The sequence below is a fragment of the Meles meles genome, chromosome 4 (genome assembly GCF_922984935.1).
Source record: "Meles meles chromosome 4, mMelMel3.1 paternal haplotype, whole genome shotgun sequence".
Lineage (NCBI taxonomy): Eukaryota > Metazoa > Chordata > Mammalia > Carnivora > Mustelidae > Meles > Meles meles.
In genome coordinates this window covers 47125533-47143128 of record NC_060069.1, presented here as the reverse complement: position 1 = coordinate 47143128, position 17596 = coordinate 47125533, and positions in this window count along the sequence as shown.

Genomic DNA, 17596 nt, shown 5'->3' with positions numbered 1-17596 from the left:
AACCCCTGTCTTATAGCTGTTTAACTGTTCTAGATGAAGTAATACATGTAAAACAATCAGCACGGTTGTTTGCAGATGGTATTCCGTCATTAAGTGATATTTCTCATTATTAGGGAGTGGTCGTATGAGTAATGTGGTTTACAGGCAAAGAACATTAGGCTCAAATAATTAAAACACAGAAAAAACATGGGGGGTTAGGGGGATAGGAGAAGAATAAATGAAACAAGATGGAATTGGGAGGGAGACAAACCATAAGTGACTCTTAATCTCACAAAACAAACTGAGGGTTGCTGGGGGGAGGGGGGGTTGGGAGAGGGGGAGGGGAGTTATGGACATTGGGGAGGGTATGTGCTATCGTGGGTGCTGTGAAGTGTGTAAACCTGGCGATTCACAGACCTGTACCCCTGGGGATAAAAATACATTATATGTTTATAAAAAAATAAGAAATAAATAAAAAATTAAAAAAAAAAACAGAAGAAAACAAAGAAAGCAAATGGCTCCTCTTTTAACTTGCGTGCTCCTCTCTATACTGCCCAATCCATTTGATTCCGATCCCACTCAGGAAATTAACACCTTAATGCTGATGATGGTAGATACTAAAACAGTGCTAGAACCAAGAGATAGATTGGCCACTTCATAGGAGGGACAGCTAGCTCTCTTTTCTCCCCTCCCCTCCCCTCCCTTCCCCTCTCTTCCCCTCTCCTCTCCTCTCCCCTTTTTTCTAGCATGTAAAAGGAGTGGAACCTCTTATATGCTACCATGGACAGAGACCCAAACTGTTTGAAAACTCCAAGAAGTCACGTTGGACAGCAGGGTTTTTTCCTTTCTCTTTCTCTTTTTAAGTGTTAAAAGACAGACTTGCTGCTTAATGATAAATAAGCAGGCCCTTCCTCACTCCAGTGTGTGTGAGAAAAGCATACGTTTAATCCTAAAAATACAGCCAAAATTACCAAAGTGAAAATGTATTCCCTGGAGGAACAGAGATAAGAATGCTGATGTTTTCCGAAGTGCTGTTGCTTGTGGGTTTGTGAGGCTGATGGAATACTGATGTTTACATTAAGAACAGCTTGCAATTGTATGGAAAACAAATGCTTACCCTTGCATTACTGAAGCGAAGACACATGCAGTAAAAATGTTCTGCATAGGAACATACAGACACAGAGCAATTATTGTCACTGTGAGAGTTTAACTGCATGATTATGAAATTCTAAGTTTTAATAGACAATGAGAGTAGGAAGCATTGTCATTATTTAAATTGCAATAAGCAATAATAATAAGTACTAAAACCCGAGAGTAAAAAGATTCCAATTTAGCTAGCATAAATGCTACAGAATCTTCTATTATAAAACAATTTTTTCAAAGCAATACTGATATTTATATGCAAAATCTAAAGCCATCCTAACAACTTATGATGGAAGAAAGGAAATGGCCAGAAACCCAGGATCCTCAGATCCTGAACTCCTCTCCCTCATCTTTTCCATTCTCTCTGAAGAGGTTCCTCAGGGATTTGCAGGCAGAAAACAAAGTCCCATGGTTTATTACCAGGAGCGTTTTATTCCATGGACCCAGTGTAATTCCTTGTGATTTCATTTATCCAGATTTAAAGTAGAATGTCTTTTTAATCTTAGCATCAGCAAGCTTTTTATGGGTGCTGGAGCACACATAGTGTTCTGTAAACATCTTAAGGTAAACATGATATAAGGATATTTACAACTTTTTTTTTCAAAGATTTTATTTATTTATTTGACAGAGATCACAAGTAGGCAGAGAGGCAGGCAGCGAGAGAGAAGGAAGCAGGCTCCCCGCTGAGCAGAGAGCCCGATGTGGGGCTCGATCCCAGGACCCTGAGATCATGACCTGAATGGAAAGCAGAGGCTTAACCCACAGAAGCACTCGGGTGCTCCTGATATTTACAACTTAATTATTACTCTTTTGTATCAGTAAAATGGATAATACAGTTTTCCATCTTTCACCAAAGTATTAGCACATGGGTTCCTGGCTCTGTGATGAATATGCCTTGATCTGCCAGTCATGTTTCCCATCTACTTGGTTAATGTTCTCAATTTTTGGACAAAATAAAAATAGAAAATCATAATTTACAACTACAGGTCAGCAGAAATGGGAGTAAGTGTTTGGTGACTCTGTCAGGTAATTATGGCTGTCAGGATCCGTGAAGAGCCTGGCAAGATGGAGAGAGAGTTCACTGAAGGTTACTTTCAAATTTCTGGCACATACTACTAGGGAATATCATGTCCCAAACTGGAAAGCTAAATGTTTTAACTTGAGAAGCAGCAGGAAGTCGATTAATAATCCACTCTCTGGTTGCTTTAATTTTTTTTAAATTATTAAATATTACCTCTATTTCTAAGCTTTAGAAACCTAATGTCATGAATTGCAATTTTTCACAGGTTCTTAAGTTTGGGCAAGGGTTAAAGATAGATTAATAAGTTGACCTCTAGTGTGGTAGATAAGATTAGATAGAGGAGATTAGACAGATGAGCTAATCCCCTCCTGTATATGAATTCTGTGGTTGCTTTAATTTTAATGTATTTATAGTCTTCTGCTCTGGCATTTGGATGTGTTTTTTAAAAAAATGCTCAATTATATATTTTATTGATTTGTTTTTCTGCTGGGAGAAAAAGAATAATCAAATTTTGGGAAAGGTCCAAATTCCTGATGACAAAGCTGCCTTCACCATAATTCAGTCTTCTTAATAAAGGTGATATATTTTCCTAAACATCAAAAATTGTATTTTATCTCCTGGACGATGGATTCAAGGTATTCAGCTATTTCCTAGAATGTTGAAACATTCCATTTGAGCAAGTCACTTAACATTGTAGTGATGGTCTTTGCTGATCTGAACAGTGCCATGAGAAAAAGTTGTATTTCATACCTTATTCAACCACTCAGGCGTAAGGACCTTTCCTCACGAGAGTCTGCAAACTTATGTAACCAAAGTCCTGTACTTACTGCTTCCTTCTTTGAACAGCAGGCTGAAGAGACATATCCTCAGGGTTTACAATCAAATCACAGTCACTGAAGGAAGATCTGGAGGTATCTTGTTGATTGCCACCTGTTCTCTGTGAGTAAGCTGGTGTGCGGACTGGCATCCAGGAGCAATCTCTTACATCCTTTCGGTAAAGCCCTTCCTTGTGGCCCCCGTAGCTGGTGCATCTTCAGTTCTGACCCCAATGTGCCATTTCCCATCCACCTCATGACTCCCAAGAACAAATGTTATCTATGAGAAATCTCTCTTCTGTAGTGTGAGTTTTTAGGAAAAAGCATAATAAGAAATTATTGGGTAATTTTCTTCATTTAAAGTACCTTTGCCAAAGGCGGATCTATATTCTGCTCAAAATAATGTTTCCATCTCCCCGTAAAGTGCAACATCTCTTAGCATGCCCATGGGATGCTGACTGCTCGATCACATCATATGCCCTTGACAATATGTAACATCTAAAAGGTGTAATTTAATAAGTTTGCCAAGAACTCATTCTCTTTCTTCTCCAAATAAAACATTGCTAATGACTTTGTTTCTGGTTCTATATTCTTGGAAATAGAGGGACGTACCTATTTTTGCTAAATGTACTGAAAATTACTCATTTTGGTGCCTGCATAATTTAGATGCATGAGTAATATTATCTTATGTCTAACTTTAATGACAAAATTAATCAGTTTGCTATTCCAAAACATTATTTTGTGGTCATTTCAAGAAAATGTGATTGGTTTACCAAAGTGGCTGCTGCTCTGTTTTAGAACGATGTGAAAATCTTATGGCTTCATGCCACTAAATGACAGTTTCAGAGACAACAAAATTTCGGACAGGGGTAAATGGGTCATTTGTCCAGTAATTAGTGATTTTCAGATATCCACTCTTTACTTCCCATGTAGATTTTTCTTTTTCCAGATGCTTATATAAAATTAGCACACCTTCAGATTCATTAAAGTTATAGTCACATTAGTTTTTAAATGACTACCTTAAGGTTTTCTACAACCCATTTTTGAGTCACTTTTGAAAGACGTAATGTAACACGGCAAAAATAATTAAAACTGTTAATTTTATTAAAATAAACATGGAAACAATGGGAAATATTTTTTAAGCAAACTGTGCACTGTTAATTGAGATGAACAACCCACTTTGTCTTTTTAGAGTACATTGTGAAGAGATTGGGAATGTAATTTGAGGGATATTAATGTGATTTTTGAGAAAAATAATTGACAACATATGAAAGGTATATTGTTTGATCTGTTTTCCTTTGAAACTGCCAACTTGATAGATCTAAATAACTAGAGGCCACCAGCGGTCCAAGGGTCATATTTTGTGCTGCTTTAAATCCACCCTGCTTGCTATTCCTGCATGGGGAGGAAAAGGTGAGAAAAGACAGCCAAGGGCAGGAATTTCTAAGTTCTGGAGCAGAGCTGGCTGGAGGTGTACCAGGGCCTGGGGCAGGCAACAGTCAATTTGCTCCTGCCAGGTCAGGAGGAGTATTTGATATAGGCATTGCTTAGAGTTGCTGGTGTGGGTTGGTAATAAACAGATTTTAAGTGGTTCTATTATTGCTTTCAAATTCTCTCCATGTGATGTGCACCTGTATGTCCCACAGAGCACTCTCACCTCCAGCACTCGGGAAAGTCACTTAGGCTGGCTGAATAGAAGCACACCAGATGAAGTAGGATGGGGAGAACACTGAGGCAGGAATAATCCTAAGTCTGTCTGTCTTTGGTAGACTTGTAAATGGACAGAGAGAGAGAGAGAGAGAGAGAGACTACCAAGAGGGAAAACACACACACACACTTACGTATGTTAAGTACATACATACATTCATCCCTGTCTTAATTTCTGCACTATTTTTTCCTTTTTGAGCAGTGGGATGGGGCATCAGGGCCCGAAGCCTCCAAGAGAAGAGAGAAAGCAAGGAAGAGCCTGGAGAGTTTCTGCAAGACAGCTGGAGGAAGTCCTGTGTACTCTGAATTCAACGTGATTCTCAAACAAAGTGCAAGCACTGATTCATTTTTCACATGATTTTAGAGACGCAATGCCAACTTTGCTAAAGTTTATGGTGGTAAGGATGTGCTTAGCCAACAGAGTGTATCAAAATTCTGAGCTTAGATGAAACGGGAAGTCAGAATGCCGGTGTTGAAATCTGGGGGCAAGGCTGTGGATCTAGGAAGAGTAGCCATTTTAAACATGGGTTCATAGACTCACAGATACACCCCACCCGTCTTACCACGTTACCCCTTGTGCCTAACACAGTGAATCTGGCCAGCACAATTAGTGGACCACTCACAATGCACTACAAATCCAACTCGTAGAATTCTCAGTTTTTAAAAAAGACTTATTTATTTAATAGAGAGAGAGCAAGTGAGCATGCAGAGGGAGGGGGAGAGGCAGACTCCCCACCAAGAAGGGAGCCTGACTAGGGGCTCGATTCCAGGACCCTGGGATCATGACCCTGAGCTGAAGGCAGATGCTTAGCTGACTGAGCCACCTGGGTGCCCCTAGAGTCCTCATTTTTAAAAAGTCTTTTATATCCAGCCACTCCATATTAGGTTTTCCAAAAGTGAGACATATTCATACGCTCAGAGCATTTGCCAGTAAGTAAAGCTAGAGCAACCTGCACTTTTTGTATTTTCTTGTGGGAAACTGATGACCTGGGCAATTGCTCAGTGATTAATGGGCAGGTGTTCTGCCTCCTCTGTGGAAGTGTTCCAACCCTGTGGTGAGCAGACATTAAATCAGAGCTTTTGAATACCAAGTATCATCTCCCCACCAGTACTCTGTTTTAGTTAAGAAAATTCAACTAATTCAATAAATATTCACTGAGTGCCAATTATGAGCCAAATGCTAGACTCGGAACTGGAATTTTGAAAATGTATTGCACAGTCTTTGTGACTGTATTAGAAGGCAAAAATCTACCAGTATAAGGAGAAGGGAATAAAAAAAATCTACTAGAGGGAGGTCTGGTTGTGTCACTTTCTAGTGAGTTTGGTTCACTTTTTAGTGACTTTGGGTCATTTCGGTGAGCAACCTGTGACGATCTTTATAAATATGCAGGAAAGCTTAACAACTTTTATGAGACTTTTAAGTAAGAGAATAGTGGCTGGTAGTCACAGAATCTTAATGAATTACTTTCCTTCCCTCCTTCTTTCTCCTTCCTTCCTTCCTTCCGTACTGTAAACCTATTGTAGGCAGGGACTGAGTCTCGCTGTTGCTGTGTTCTGTTGTATCTACCTTAGTGCTTTGCCTCAATTATGTTTAATAAATGTAAACGTGGATGGACTGCTTCGTTAACTGTGCTTAGGGAAGGGCCAAAAATGACCAAAAAATAAAAAAGATAAAAAAATAAAAAGCCGACCCAAGCACGGTTGGCAAAAGACAAGTCATCAGGTACACAGCCCCACTGAAGGCACTTAAACAGATGGAAAAAGACAGATTCGACAGAAGTACAAGGCAACTTTAAGTTATCAGTGTGAGTTAGAATTATGCACTCTTCTCCTATCTGTGTTTGGCCAGCTGGTACTACTGAGAGCACACTAGTAATGTGTAATCAGAAATGACATTTTACGGCAGCTCCACAATTTGAAGTGTGTGCTCCGCCACATTTATCAGTGATACTCTCCACCTCTCTTAATCCCAGTCTCCTTCCCTTGAAGTTCTAAGTGAATCTCAGTCATTTAAAGTGAGATTTCCTAATGTCACCAGATTACCCAAATAGAAGAATTTGTAAGAGTTAGAAAGGGAAAAGTTTTAGCTTAACAGTCGTTTTTATCGTTTTTTTAAAAAAATCTATGATACTAAGTAGTAAATCTGGTCAATTTTACCTCCAGAACAAACTCATTATAGGACAAGTATTTACAGACCAGGTTTTTTCATTGTTGTTTAAGGGACAAGAGTCTTCACTGACCTAATCTAAGAGGATATTATCTTTCTTCTTGGCAAATATTACGACCATTCTAAACCCATGCCCTCCTGGAGCACCCACAGCTATCCTTATGAAAAACCCATCAAAGCAACTCCAAACAGAATGGCAGACTATAGTTAATCTCTCTTTCATTAAACTAGTGTCCTAATTTTTTTGAGCCAACATTTAACTCTTTCAAGTTGTGTTTTTTTTACAAAGCTGTTTAAGCTGTTAAAATATTTGTGCTAATAAGACCAAGACCTGAAATTTACCCCTTTTGGGGGGCAGCATTAAGCCTATATTCAGTCTGCAATCCTGTCCCAAACCTGGATAGACTCTCTAACACCCACTAGATCACTGGGTTAGAATCTTGGAATAACATCCTTGCTCCGCCCCCCCCACCCATCCCCCAACACACACACCTTTACTCCCATTCTGACCTTGACCAGTTCGGTTCCCCTGGCCAACCATTCAGCACTCCCCTTGCCCAGCCGCCTTGAATTATTTATGTATTTGTATTCCTGACCAGAATGTAAGTTCTTTGGAGGGCAGAGACCGTGTCTCATTCACCTTTATATTCCCTAATTGCCCTTACACAGAGATTTTGAAATATGATAAGCATTTGCTAAATAAATATTCAATAAGTAGGCCTAATCATTTACTGTGAGCGAACATCAGATTCCCAATTATACAGTCTACTGTTCATTGTCAACTATTTTGCCATTCCAAAATTAATCCTAATTCAAGTTGGTATTATAGTTTGAAAAACATTCAGTATAAAAACTAACCTGAGACTCTGTGTGCATGTGTGTGTGTGTGTGTGCGCGCGTATGTGTAAAGGAAAAATATTTTTAAAGAATTTGACATTTGCAATCTGTACTAACAAGATAAGATTAAACTGCTATAAGCAAATTTCATTAGGTAGAAGTAAATCCCTAATTAGTTTAATGCTGTAACATGTTAAACAAATTATAATATTTATATTGTCAGATAGTACCATACTGAAGAAAAAACTACCCATGTTATCTAGATAAAAGTACAGCATGTATTATTCAACCTTAGATATTCAAGATATGAGAGTTGAAATATTCCTTAGCATTAACTAGTACAGGAATCAGAAATTCACATTCCGATGGAGGCCAAGTCAGAGATCTAAATGCTTCTCTGTGGGTCCATGGGGTGTGAAGGGAGAAGCAGGGCCTCCTTCTCTAAAGGGAAGAGCTGTTAGCAACCCCAGGTTATGGCTGGAGATATGGGCTCAGTATTATCCTAAAAGAAGAGAGGTTGCTGTGGAAAGAAACTAGATGTCCATCAACAGATGAATGAAAGAAGATATGGTATATATACACAATGGAATACTATGCAGCCATCAAAAGAAATGAAATCTTGCCATTTGCAATGACGTGGATGGAACTAGAGGGTATCATGCTTAGTGAAATAAGTCAGTCGGAGAAAGGCAACTATCATATGATCTCCCTTATATGAGGACGTGGAGATGCAACATGGGGGGTTAGGGGGACAGGAGAATAATAAATGAAACAAGATGGGATTGGGAGGGAGACAAACCATAAATGACTCTTAATCTCACAAAAGAAACTGAGGGTTGCTGGGGGGAGGGGGGTGGGGAGTGGGGTTATGGACATTGGGGAGGGTATGTGCTATGGTGAGTGCTGTGAAGTGTGTAAACCTGGTGATTCACAGACCTGTATCCCTGGGGATAAAAATACATTATATGTTTATTTAAAAAAAAAAAGAGAGAGGTTGCAAGCTTACATATTTGTGGGAAATATCTTGAATTTTTAGTTGCCTCAGATTTGTGAGGGGCAGGGGTAAAAACCAAGTGTCTGTTAAGGAAAACCTATGTATAGACCAGACTTAATTCTATAGGCTGTCAATTCCTATATAAAGCACAAAATCTTTTTTTTTTAAAGTTTTATTTATTTATTTGACAGACAGAGATCACACGTAGGCAGAAAGGCAGGCAAAGAGAGAGGAGGAAACAGGCTCCCCGCAGAGTAGAGAGCCCAACGCGGGGCTCGATCCCAGGACCCTGCGATCATGACCTGAGCCGAAGGCTTTAACCCACTGAGCCACCCAGGCGCTCCAGCACAAAATCTTTAAAGTATCTTCTCATTTGGAGATTTTGATCCTATTGCTTTGCATGTAATTTAATTAGCACAAATTCATCCTTATTTTCTGACAGATGTTGCCTATCTTACTCTTTACTGATATTATCAAGACATTATGTAAACAATACATTGTAAGCTTAAAAAAAGAAAGATATTCCCAGAGAACAACTGATGGGCTTATTAAGTATGTAAAAACTGCCAAATCTCAAGATCTTCATGGAGTCACTCACAGATTTTCATGTCAATTTGTTGTGTCTTTTCTGGGCTAGGTCAAATATAGTGAATGTTCAATGACATTTGAATAAAAAAAAACCCTTGAAATCGTATCCCTTATATTATTTAGCACTTACATGGTCTTTGCATTTTTGTCAGAGATGTCACACTTAATGGGCATGCACCTGAAGAAGAAGTCTTGTGGCTTTGACCCAAGAATCTTTCATTTGTGGGGACTCACTTCCCTCTTCACACTTAACATTGATAACACTATATCTAAAAGCAAATGTCAAGCAATGGATGGCTTTTAAATGCAGTTATATACTAAATCCACACTAACATCTTACCACTTGGATAACTGTTACTCTTTGAATATCTATGTAAAGTAATAGCAAGTGTTTTCTCTGACATCTTGGGAAGTTCATATGCAGAATCTGGAAAGAAAGTCTGAGGCTAGAGCTGATAGCATGAATTAGCTTGAGTGTTATGAATGATTTGACTAGTCGAGTTAGCTTCGAAAATAGCTAGATGTCAAAAATGTCTTCAGCCTTCCTTCAAATTCTTCAAATCATGCTTCCTGACATCTCTCTTATAATACAGCAGACTCTCACAGCATCTCTACGCTTTCCATACCTTCCACTGAATCAGTGTGTTTCAGGAACTACATAATTCAGCATGCGCAGTCAACAGTTCCTAGGGACCTACTGGCAGAAGGCTCTGCACTAGGCACTGAGGAGAATGAACTGGATATGACATCTGTCACCCTCTGTCTTAGACAGTGATGGGAGATTTCTGGAATGGAACATAAGGCCCTTGATGGCTTTCACCCTTCTTCATTCAAGATGCTTACCATGTGCTTGGCTGTGGTGAAGACAGTCATGCCTTTGTCTTTATAGGACATAAAATGTCTCATAAATTTAAAGAAATAATAAATTCCAGTATACATGAAACTAAACAAATCACAGAGTCCTTTTCAGTTCTATAAAGAGGTTACGAAGAAAGGCCTCATCTCCTGTCATTATCCCCTCAAATTTTATGTTCTGTCAAACTAGAACTGCAGGTCAGTCTTTGAACACAATCCATTGTTTTGTGTCTTGGGTTCTTTCCATGTGTTAGTCTCACTACTAGGAGTCCCCTGACCTGTCACTTGTCTGCTTGGTAACTCTTACGCATCTTTTCAAAGCCACCTGCGTCAGCATCTCTTGGCCACCCCCCAGCCACAAGCTCTCAGAACCCCTCCCCACCTCCATCTCTCTTGTCAGCTGCTGCAGTGCCTTGCAGGCTTTGACCTGCTTTGACGAGGTGCAACCTGCCAGGGTCTTGCCTCCGGTCCCCACTTGCACCTCTGACTTCCAAACACAGTGTCCACATCTGCAGAATCCCCAAATGCCACATATGCGGAACAAACCTTGGGTAATCCTGAAACACTTTGCCCAACTCCTTGGGGGATCATCCGAGGAAAAAGGAAAGGAGATGGAAAAGGGAGGGAAGAAGGGAGGCAGAGGGGGAAAAGGAGAGGAGGAAAGAGACATGCATACAAATAACAGTAAGGCAAGGCGGCTGGATGTACACTGAGCATTGAGAAAGAAATCAAAGTGCAATAATATGAATCCAATGGGATAATAGTTGTTAACCAAACACCACAGTAAAATAAAAGTGACAATTAGTAATTAGTAAATGTTTATGACCAGCTACAAATTCTCCGTCTAAGAAAAAAGCTATCATCCTACTGGGAGTGCACCTAGTCTGGTGGAAGGATCAGAGAACAGGGGAGATATAAGGATTGTCAGTTTCGGGATTTGCAAAAAATGGAAAAATTCCTAGTTCTACTTCCTTGGGAGCTATTGCAGTGATGGTAGAAGGTAGGAGCCAGGGATGAGGCATAGATATTAGCAGGGGTTACTTATGACTTAATCTCAAGTGAGATCACACTTGAGATGTTGTAAACTGGGCCACACGCTTCATAATGGGCAGTAGTTCAATATAAATTCAGATGTTTTTACTCTCTTGGTTGAAAAAAAATTTCTTCTCCTTGTATTTTTCAGATTTTGACTTTTTTTACATTTAAAAAAATAACCTGACTGTTTTAGCTCTGAGCATCCACAGTGAGTGAAAAAGCTGTGAATTTTTTAAGTAATAAATGCCCAACATATGGAGGAGCCTCTGGCAGTGATTCTCAAACATTATTGACACAATAAACGCCAACGAGCTTGTGAACATTCTGATTTCTGAGCCCTAGACTTTTCCTTTTGAATCAGAATTTCTGGGAGTCTGAGTGAAGAATCTGTATTGTTAATGCATACTGCATATTGTGATGATAAAATCTGAATCCTTGAAATATTGAAAAACATTGGCTTAAATAAATGAGCAAAAGTACTGTTACTCAAAACTATGCCTGTGTGTCTGTGTGTGCATGTATGAGTCTGCTAAAAGTAAACGTGTAAAGACCAACAGCTGATAACTTTTACTGTTCATCATAATTAGTCAAGGAAAGCAAAATACCTCTTATTCCAAAGAAAGGAAATAATCTCCTTTGACTAATATTAAAAAAAAACCCAGCTATTTGTTTTTAAAATATTAGTCTAATCCAAAGGGATGTAAGTCTGAAAAAAATCTTCAATTTTAAAATAAAAATTGATCAGTGTGTTGCAAGAGAAAACAGTTGAAGTAATAAAAACTTCCAAAAGCATCATAAAAAAAAATGATAAGCATTGAGTAAGTTTTTTTCTTTTATTCTGTAATTTGCTATTTAAACTGTGAAAGATTTTGTATTGTGTTTTTTAAATATCCTAGAATTCTCCAATCTGTGAGGTCCCAAATCAGGTTCTCAAAGGTCTCTATTACATCTGCCAGAAGGACAGACTTGAAGAAACCTGCCCTTCTCAAGGCGTTCTGAAAACCCCCAGGGAGTGCTTAGGTGTTCCCTCTCCAACCAGGTTGTTGTCTGCCACTCCAGTCACCAGACACCTGTCACCTGTTCTTACTTTGGAGCACTGCCTCTTACAGTCCCGAGAACACTTTGCTCAGATGTTCAGGCCGTTGCTGCTCTCCTAGCACCACTTCAGCCAGACCAACAAGAACTGAGACCACACTAGAGCAATTAGAGAATTTTATTAAAGTCTTGTCAATAACTGGGGGAAATTACAGAGAGTTTGTTTATACCTTAATACACTGCTCTTAGAAACTGACTACAGTCCTAAGACCCTCATTACTGATCCCCTACTACTCAACTTCTTATTTAGCTGTCTGTGGTCTTGCTGTTTTAAAAATCAGCCAGGCTAATTAATCTCTGAACTGTAGCTGTGATAGGAGGCCACCTGCTTTTCCCCATGGGAGTCTCCATAATCTTATTCCCTTCTCCAGAATCCTAGCCCCATCTCCTTGAATCCCAGAAAGAAAATAGATTTCCCTCCTTCCTCAACCTAATCCCATCACCTAGTCATTCTTCCCTCATCCAGGATGACTGTCATTGGGGAAGTAATTTCCCTTGAGAGGGAAACCCAACTTTATATACACTTCTCATACTCTTAGCCCTTTTGACCCCAAATAAATCAGACCATAAGATGTCTTGTAATTCCTGTAATTTTTATCAATACATGTCTCAAATACACTTATTCACCATCAGTATAATTCTCAAAGTGTAGCTTATTTAATCTTGAATACCATCTGTCTTTAGTCCTTCAATTAGGCTCAACAACAGAACACTTTCATTTCAAGACTGTTTTCCAGTACGATGCTATGACCGGGCCCACACAACCTTCTAAGCCTTTTGAGATTTTAACATGGTCTCCTGTGAGCAACAATTTGAATAATAGCATTCACATCTACCAAGACCAGCAATAATACATGAGCAAAACCACATTTACATGATTTAGAATGACAAAGATCTATTAAAGTTAATTTTGTTTATATTACTAAACAAAACCTTAATTTCTTGATCTGAAGCATCCGTATCTGGGTTACTAAACTACATATGAGGGGCGCCTGGGTGGCTCAGTGGGTTAGGCCTCTGCCTTCGGCTCAGGTCATGATCTCAGGGTCCTGGGATTGAGCCCCACATCGGACTCTCTGCTCAGCGGGGAGTCTGTCCGCCCCCCCCCCCCCGCCTACTGTGATCTCTGTCTGTCAAAGAAATTAATAAAATCTTAAAAAAAAAAACTACACATGAAAAGTCTTACCTCATAATAATGCATAATAATTCCTGTCCTGTGTAGTGGTGGGTTCTGAACATAGCTGCTTCCAACTAAGGAGATCCTCCCCAGGGAAGTTCAAGCCTCCATCCTTTACAAAGCAGAAATACTCTGCATCTTAAAAATAACAGTTTTTTTTCCAGCCCCTCTTTGTCAGATTTTTTTTTTAAAAGGTCTGTATATCTTTTTAAAAGATGCATATTTTGTTTGTTTATTTATTTTGTTGGCTGTTTGGTTTGTTAATTCAGTTTAGCTTTGGCCTAGAAAGTGCATCTAAGAGATGGGATGATTATCCAGACAAATTTCTTCTTTCAGCTACTGTGCTAATTCTTCTCTACAGAGTTAATCTTTCTTTGTCTCCATTTTCCCAATTGTTAAATGAGAACAAGATAATACTTGCCAAGTACGGATTAATCCATGTAAAGCATTAGTCAAGTGCTAAGTAGTTTTGCTCTTGCTACTTATCTTCAATAAGAAATTATCTTAATGCTGTATAGGTGACAGTAATTTGTTGAAGTCTAGTGAGAAATAGCATAGTAACACATGAAGCTGACATGTAACAGTAATAAAACATCATGGTCCATTTCTTATAGGTTGCACATTGGGACTGGATATACATTTTGGAACTCTCTGATATTATGCTGAGAGTGGTTTGACATTTAAATTAATGAGATTATTAATGAGCTTAAAAACATTATCTTCAAAATTTTGTAAATTTCCATACTTGGTAGGCTAATGAGTTGAAATTTGAAAAATCCTTTTTATGGTTCAGTTCGTATCTCTCTTTATATTTTCTTTCTATTTCTCTCTCTCTCTCAGTGTAGAATCTGATTTTGCAGAAACAGGGAAATGCCAATGTGGAAAAAAGACCCTAAACTCCAATACCTGTGGTCTTGCTACTCACAACTGATGTATTTTTAGTTTTTTTCTTGCTTCATAGAGACCATATGAAGTGAGTGTATCTTTCACAGTGTAGTTTAAATTTATTTTTCAACCCCCTTTTTCTATCTATAGGACATTCAGTAAAATAAAATTAAAAATAAGTGTATAGTTTGGATAAGTAGAATCTTCCTGATCAAATAGTTCCCAAACGAAATTAAGTTAAAAGTGAATGAGAAAGGAATCAACATTATCTACTTCTGAATTCCTAGAGAAAACAGAAGCTCTGCTAATCATGTAATCTTATTCCAAAAAGAATGTCTTTCTTGAGTTTCTGTATTCTTTCTCATCCATGCAATTCAGTAAATAGCATACTACTGCTTACAGATAAAAAGGAATATCTTCTATCAGACTAAAATATAGATTCATTTCCTGCTTAACACAACTATGAAAAACGGAATAAAATACACAATCACAGCTGTTGCAAAGCACCAGGGAGCAATAAAAGCAACCACGATATGAGGGGTCATGATGATGGAGAAAAAGAAACTTTGGAGAAGCCCAACACATAGTTCCACTGAGGCATTTGATGACTGCCAAGTTGTGCATATGTGGGGAGACCAACCACGATGCAGCTGCTCAAAGGCTAAAATGCTACCCAGAGTGTCTGACAGCCTTCTTGGACTGGGGCACATTACAGACTCAATGCTTGTGTCCCCTCAAAATTCATACGTCTAAGCCCTAACACCCAATGTATTGGTACTGGAAGAAGGGTCCTTTGGGAGGTATTTAGGGTTAGAATAGGTCATGAGAATTGGGACTTCATGATGAGATTAGTGATCTTATAAAAAGAAAGAGAGAGAGAGGCAGGTGTCTGCAAGCCAAGAATAAAGCCCTCACCTCAGTCCAGGCATGCTGGCATCCTAATCTCAGACTTCCAGCCTTCAGAACAATAAGAAAATAAATTTCTGTTGTTTAAGCCATGTAGTCCATGGTATTTTATTATGGCAGCCTGAACTAAGACAGAAAGAAAAAAAAAATTGGGAGTTTAAAGTCTTTCATGAAGGAGATCTGGAATATATCCAAGGCTTTTGGTTGGGATAACTGAAGAGTAATAATGTCCTAGATATAAAGAGAGACTAAAAATAGACAAGCTATCAAAAAGCCTGAAACACAACCTCAAAGTATCTCAAACCCCAGCTGGACTACAATGATCTACTTGTTTACATTACATATCCCCCAGTCAAAAGAAAAAGAAACTTTCCCTGGAGAAAGATAGCATCATGTGGACATGCAGAGGTTTCGTATTTTTCTTATATATAATATCCAGCATTCGCTTAAGATAACTAGTATAAAGCAGACATCAAGACATAAAACCATCAAAACAAAAACTCAAAGTCAAAGGTGGGATCAGGGGTCGGGAGAGATCAATAGACCCTCAGGTTATCTAGATATTGAAGTTAAGAAAAAAAGACCTCATTATTTATTGTTATGTGGAATAACACAGAGGGAAAAATGGATAAACTAAATGAAAAGATGAATACTTTCTTTGAAACACAGAGGAAAAAAGAAGAATGGAAAATAAAGAAAAAACTGTAAGAGAGATGTGGGACACAGTCAAAAAGTATGACCTACATGCAGTTGCTGTCCCAGGAAAAAAGGAGAGAATGAGGCAAATAGTATTTGAAGAGATAATAGATAAGGTCAAACAGTTTTTTTGCAATTGCTGAAAGATATTGATCCACAGATTGAAGATAATCTACAGATTCCAAACAGGATTAGAAAAAAAAAAGTCTGCACCTCCCTTTCCCCTGCCCCCAGCACCCATCTGCACACATCATAGTAAAACTGAGGAAAACAAATAATAACGAAGAAAAAATGATTTTATAGGGAGGCAGAGAAAAGAGAAATATCACTTAAAAGAGCAACGAAAAGATTAGCAATTGACCTCTCAACAGAAATCTAAAAAAAAAAAGATATAATAATTTTAATATACCTAAAAGAAAATACTTAGCAATACATAATTCTGTGCTTGCAAAATTTTTCTTCAAAACTTAAAGGTAAATATATTTGAAGAGAAAAAGAGACATAAATTTATCACCAGTGATATCCACTAACAGAAATAATGTGGAAATACAAAAATATGGAAGGAAACAAGAATAATGGAAAGAGAAATGTGTGGGTAGATTCAAATGAATTTTTCTAAAAGATTTTATTTATTTATTTGAGAATGAAAGAATGTGTCTGCCTGTGAGTTGGGGAAGAGGTGGAGGGGGAGAGAGAGGGAAAGAACCTCAAGCAAACTCCCTGCTGAGTGTGAAGCCTGACTCAGGTCTCCATCTCATGACCAAAATGATCATGAGCCAAAATCAAGAATCTGATGCTTAACTGACTAAGCTATCCAGGAGCCCCAGATTCAAATGAATATTAACTTCACAAAAATAGTTATGTTTTGTGGGGATTAAAAATACGTATATAGTATTAAAATTCATGAAAGAGTATTGTAAAACGCAAGAGGAGGAGAAATGAGGTTGTGGTTCTAAGGCTCTAGCAATACTGGAGAAGTAGTAAAAACTAATAAATTGTATTAGATTATCATAAGGAAGTATGCTGTTATCTTTAAAAGAATAAGAAATACGTATACAACTAACCACTAATTGGGGGACAATAATGTTGTAATAAAAATTTTTGATTAATTAAAAAATGACGAGAAAATGAAAAAGGAAACCAAAATGACTCAAATAGAAAACAGAATAATTGTGAAATAAACCTGAATACATTAACATATTTAATTTTATTAAATACATTAATTACATCAAGTATAAATAGATTAAATGCTTAGAGTCGAATTAAAAAACCATGACAGTATTCTACTTACAAGATGAATCCCTTAAGGACAAATACACAGATAGGTTCAAAGTGAAAGAATGGGAAACGATATACCATGTAAACATCAACCAAAAAAGGTGGTGTGAAAATACTAATGCAAGATAAAAGAGATTTTTTTTAAAGATTTATTTATTTGACAGACAGAGATCACAAGTAGTCAGAGAGGCAGGCAGGAAGAGAGAGGAGGAAGCAGGCTGTCCGCGGAGCAGAGAGCCCAATGCAGGGCTCAGTCCCAGGACCCTGGGATCATGATCCGAGCCGAAGGCAGAGGCTTTAACCCACTGAGCCACCCAGATGCCCCGATGAAAGAGATTTTTAACGGACAAAAGCATTACTGGAGACAATGACAAGACATTTCATAAGGAGGAAAAGGTAAATTCACCAATAAGTTATA